The sequence below is a fragment of the Pleurodeles waltl genome, chromosome 4_2, assembly GCF_031143425.1.
Source record: "Pleurodeles waltl isolate 20211129_DDA chromosome 4_2, aPleWal1.hap1.20221129, whole genome shotgun sequence".
NCBI lineage: Eukaryota > Metazoa > Chordata > Amphibia > Caudata > Salamandridae > Pleurodeles > Pleurodeles waltl.
Window position 1 is genome coordinate 480,227,801 of NC_090443.1, and position 5,730 is coordinate 480,233,530.

The window sequence follows — 5,730 nt, forward strand, 5'->3', positions numbered from 1 at the left end:
ATTTGATGGAGTTTTGTTTTGACCAATGACTTTGTGTTTCACCACTGCGCATATTAGTTGCTCAATGTTCACCAGTAGCACATGGTATGTTTTGTTCAGTTGAGCCGCCTATTGGCTTTGACATGGCATTAGCCATTACTTTCTGTATTCAGTTTAGCCGTCTATGGGCTTTGACATTGCATTAGTCATTACATTCTGTATTGTGCCTATTGGCTTTGACATGGCATTAGCCATTGCTTTCTGTATTCAGTTTAGCCGTCTATGGGCTTTGACATTGCATTAGTCATTACATTCTGTATTGTGCCTATTGGCTTTGACATGGCATTAGCCATTGCTTTCTGTATTCAGTTTAGCCGCCTATGGGCTTTGACATTGCATTAGTCATTACATTCTGTATTCTGCCTATTGGCTTTGACATGCTGTATCCAGTCTAGCCGCCTATTGGCTTTGACATTGCATGCCTATTGACTTTGACATGATGTATTCAATTTAGCTGCCTATTGACTTTGACATGCTATTAGATATTCTGCCTATGGGCTTTGACATGATATTATATATTACATTTTGTATTCAGCTCCGCTGCCTATTGGCTTTGACATGATATCATATATTACACTTTGTATTCAGCTTAACTGCCTTTTGGCTTTGACATGATATTATACATTGCATTTTGTATTCAGCTCAGCTGCCTATGGGCTTTGACATGATATAAGACATTGCATTTTGTATTCAGCTTAGATGCCTATTGGCTTTGACATGACACTAGACATTGCATTTGATATTTAGGTTAGCTGCCTATTGCCTTTAACATGACATTGCATTTGATATTTAGGTTAGCTGCCCATTGCCTTTAACGTGGAGTTAGACATTGCAGTTGAGAATAGTTCTGTATTTTTCCAAGCTGTGTTTTTGCACCAGAGAACCAAGATGTTTTGCTCTCACAGTAGACTAGACCTGATAAGAGAGAGTACATGGGCGTTGTTTCTCTTCCCTTGAGCTTGGGAACAGGAGTAGTCTTGGAGACCTGGCCAGTCTCCAAAAGGCTTGCTCAGTTTCCCAGGTCTGAGAGGAGGGGGCACACCTTTGTAACGAATGTAACAGGCTGCAGAGAGTCAGATTCGAATCTGCCGGACCTCGTGCTGGAGCTTGGCGCCAGTTGCCAGCATCCCGTGTGGGTAGATGACACTCTTTCTCGCGGCTGACAGGGGTCTCAGCTTGCAGACCTTAGAAAGATGTAGCTGTAAATAGTTCCTACACGGTGAAGTATTTGTTTTGCTTTGCATTCAATATCTTATAAATATAACCTGCTGTGTATATTGCAAACTGATATATTTTGTTTGATTAACGCGGACTTGAAAGCTACTAATTCGTCATTCATTCATAAACATTGTGGTTGGGGAAGAATAAAATAACAATAAAAGTCTTCTTTGACCTCAGAAGTGCATTTCTGTTGTGTTATGTTAGTGCTTAGAAACTAAATAAGAGGAAAGCACTACAATTGGTACCTGGAGTCGTGGGGTCGGTCATTAAGAGGTGATTAAAGGGGTTTGACGAGTTAGTAGATTTCTAAGTGCACACTTTAAAAGTGTAATTGTTTTTTGTTGTTTGGAGAATTACAGAAATTGTTTTCTGTTTGGAGAATCACAGTAGCACGGCAGACCATGTCTGAGAATACATGTGTTGATGAACTGCCTGATGGTGCTAAGAAAAACTGTGAATTGTTTTCTGTTTGGGGAATTACAGAAGAAAATGCATGTGTAGCTAAAAGGCCTGATGTTGTTTTGAGAAATAATTCCTGTTGTATATATGTAGAAAACGTGTGTTTTGGAAGTAATGATGACAGAAAGGTCTGGATACCTTTATCTGCTTACAGAGAAATGCAGGAGAAATGTAGGAAGTTGGAACATGAAAATAGGAATTTACGTGAGCAAATTAGCCAGGATACGATAATTCAAAATTATGCTGAAAGTTATAAAAATGAAGAATCTTTCTTGTCCCATTCCAGTAATGAGGGGGTTAAGACAGCTCCGAGCTGCACTGAGTTTTCCTGTGAGCCAGGGTTTTTGGCAGCCAAAATGCATTCCTTAACTGATAACACGGACGAGAATGTGATTTACGAGTTACCGTTGCAAAATGCACAAGTAAAACGAAGGATTTTAGAGCAAGACACCCCGAGTTTCATTAGCTTGTTTGATTTTTGGAAAAAGAATAGCCCTCATTTGAGAGAAATCCTAACACTTTTGTACATGGTCACTGTGAAAAATAATATGCAGCTGCGCGCTTGTGATTTGGCAAATGAAATAATGCAGACTTTAGGTTTCTGCGCAGTGCAAGAAGGAAATACTTATGTATATTTAAATCAAGAACAAGGAAAGAAAATAGTGCCCCTAGCTAGAATCATACAATGGATCTGGTACTTGCAAGACAGGGCTAGAGTACCACAGGTAAAAGAATTATCAATGAAATTGTGTGCACCATTTGAATTCGTGTCTACTGAAGATAAAAAGCATGTTTGTTTTACTAATGATTCATTGACTGAAATGTTGTTTTCTGGCACAGGAGAAGGAATGGAGTTGTATAATGTGTGTCAGATTTTAAAGCAAGAGCTACGTGAGATGTGTCATTTTTATGCTGATTTTTGGTTCTTTGATAATGTTTTAGCACCTAACTGGTTCAATTACCTTGCAGATGTTAATGAGAAAAATGCAGAGAGAGAAGTGTTCACCCAGAATTCTGCCTTAGTGGGGATGGCTATGTGGGTGCACCAGAAATGTGAAAAAGCCACTTACAGGTGGGCAGAGATGAGAGAGATGCCCATTCCCCTAGATTTGATAAAAACTGTGCAGCACGCACAAAAGCAATCTGTCATGCAAGCAGTCACAGAGCAGCTGGGGAGAGGAAAGTTACCAGAACAGAAATGGCAAATTGATCAGGTTTTAGGGAGAGTGATTGCTGCAAACTACCAAGGAAAAATCGAAATTATGCTGATACCTAGAAAAGAATCTGATTCATTTATACAAATTGGAGACAGAATGGCCCAAATTGACAAAAGTGCAGTGAATGGAGGTTTGGTAAAGAAGGAGTCTGCCCCAGCCCTTCTGACAGTGCAAGAAAAGGGAAGCTGTGGTGCAGCAGATAAAAACCTCAGTGCTGATGTGTGGGCTGACGCCCCAAGTGACCCTCCAGAACCTGCAGAAAATATAACAAAGGGCCTCAAAAACGTCCTGCTGATTATAAAACAGGGAAAGGAAGAGGAAGGGTGCAGTTTAAATGAAAAATTTTATTTGCAAGAAAAGTCATACTTGTTTCTTTTGCAGATCCGACCACGTTTCGCCACTGTCCCTGAGTGCGCTGTGTGGTCCCCCTTCCGGTGTGTGCGTGTGGGGTCGGGGAAGGGACCGAATCCCCAACCTGAACCTGGCTGAGTAAAGTGCCAGCACCATGGATCCATTTTGCGCAAACTGCGCCTTCAGTTCAAGTTCAACTTGTTTGCTGTGTTTTTTTTTTTTCCCCTCTCGTTTGGAACTCTGACTTTTGCTTACCTTCCAGAAAACCTTTCAGGTGGACCGTGCACCTTTACATGAGTAGAACTCATGCCACATCAAATTGCTAACACTGTTGAATTAGAGACTCATTCAGAGAAAAAAAAATAAAAAAAAATTGCCCAGTCTTTTCTATGTAGATGTATCTGATGTGAAAGGTTATGAAATCAATGTGTTAATTCACTTCTATTGCTTTACAGGGATTGCTTTGATCATAATGTTTTTTTTGTGCTGATGTTTTTTTTGTTTTTTTTTAAATATGAGATATGTGAAACAAAAATTCATTGGTCAAAGGGCGGAATGTCCTGCTATTTGATGGAGTTTTGTTTTGACCAATGACTTTGTGTTTCACCACTGCGCATATTAGTTGCTCAATGTTCACCAGTAGCACATGGTATGTTTTGTTCAGTTGAGCCGCCTATTGGCTTTGACATGGCATTAGCCATTACTTTCTGTATTCAGTTTAGCCGTCTATGGGCTTTGACATTGCATTAGTCATTACATTCTGTATTGTGCCTATTGGCTTTGACATGGCATTAGCCATTGCTTTCTGTATTCAGTTTAGCCGTCTATGGGCTTTGACATTGCATTAGTCATTACATTCTGTATTGTGCCTATTGGCTTTGACATGGCATTAGCCATTGCTTTCTGTATTCAGTTTAGCCGCCTATGGGCTTTGACATTGCATTAGTCATTACATTCTGTATTCTGCCTATTGGCTTTGACATGCTGTATCCAGTCTAGCCGCCTATTGGCTTTGACATTGCATGCCTATTGACTTTGACATGATGTATTCAATTTAGCTGCCTATTGACTTTGACATGCTATTAGATATTCTGCCTATGGGCTTTGACATGATATTATATATTACATTTTGTATTCAGCTCCGCTGCCTATTGGCTTTGACATGATATCATATATTACACTTTGTATTCAGCTTAACTGCCTTTTGGCTTTGACATGATATTATACATTGCATTTTGTATTCAGCTCAGCTGCCTATGGGCTTTGACATGATATAAGACATTGCATTTTGTATTCAGCTTAGATGCCTATTGGCTTTGACATGACACTAGACATTGCATTTGATATTTAGGTTAGCTGCCTATTGCCTTTAACATGACATTGCATTTGATATTTAGGTTAGCTGCCCATTGCCTTTAACGTGGAGTTAGACATTGCAGTTGAGAATAGTTCTGTATTTTTCCAAGCTGTGTTTTTGCACCAGAGAACCAAGATGTTTTGCTCTCACAGTAGACTAGACCTGATAAGAGAGAGTACATGGGCGTTGTTTCTCTTCCCTTGAGCTTGGGAACAGGAGTAGTCTTGGAGACCTGGCCAGTCTCCAAAAGGCTTGCTCAGTTTCCCAGGTCTGAGAGGAGGGGGCACACCTTTGTAACGAATGTAACAGGCTGCAGAGAGTCAGATTCGAATCTGCCGGACCTCGTGCTGGAGCTTGGCGCCAGTTGCCAGCATCCCGTGTGGGTAGATGACACTCTTTCTCGCGGCTGACAGGGGTCTCAGCTTGCAGACCTTAGAAAGATGTAGCTGTAAATAGTTCCTACACGGTGAAGTATTTGTTTTGCTTTGCATTCAATATCTTATAAATATAACCTGCTGTGTATATTGCAAACTGATATATTTTGTTTGATTAACGCGGACTTGAAAGCTACTAATTCGTCATTCATTCATAAACATTGTGGTTGGGGAAGAATAAAATAACAATAAAAGTCTTCTTTGACCTCAGAAGTGCATTTCTGTTGTGTTATGTTAGTGCTTAGAAACTAAATAAGAGGAAAGCACTACAGTGGCCCACAAACACACACACAGACTATGGCCCTCCTTATGACCTTGGCGGTCAGGTGACTGCCACACCGGCGATGGCTGTAGTACTGTCGCCAGGCCAGCAGTGATGACTGCCAAATAATGACCATGCCGGTGATCCCTCCTATAGACAGCCAATGTACCACACCAACCACCAGTGCGGTACAAACACTGAACACGGTGGTAGCAATCTCCAGGCAGGCGGAAGACAAGGATCCGCCCACCATATTTTGACACAACACACAGCCAGGATTTCCGGGGCGGTAGCAACACCACCAAAAGCCTGGCAGAAACACATCGTATAAAAGGAGACACTCACCTCCAAGGACACAGAGGAGTCAGCGGCCGCCATGGAACCTGAACT

At 41.1% G+C, this 5,730-nt stretch overlaps 1 long non-coding RNA gene across 1 annotated transcript; it reads left to right on the forward strand.

Annotated features, from left to right (window-relative positions):
* On the forward strand, nucleotides 1–3,670 carry LOC138292947 (uncharacterized). The gene is made up of 2 exons (XR_011202851.1): nucleotides 1–1,258; nucleotides 2,689–3,670. It is a non-coding gene; the product is annotated as an uncharacterized lncRNA (long non-coding RNA).
* Nucleotides 3,671–5,730: the final 2,060 nt, after the last annotated feature.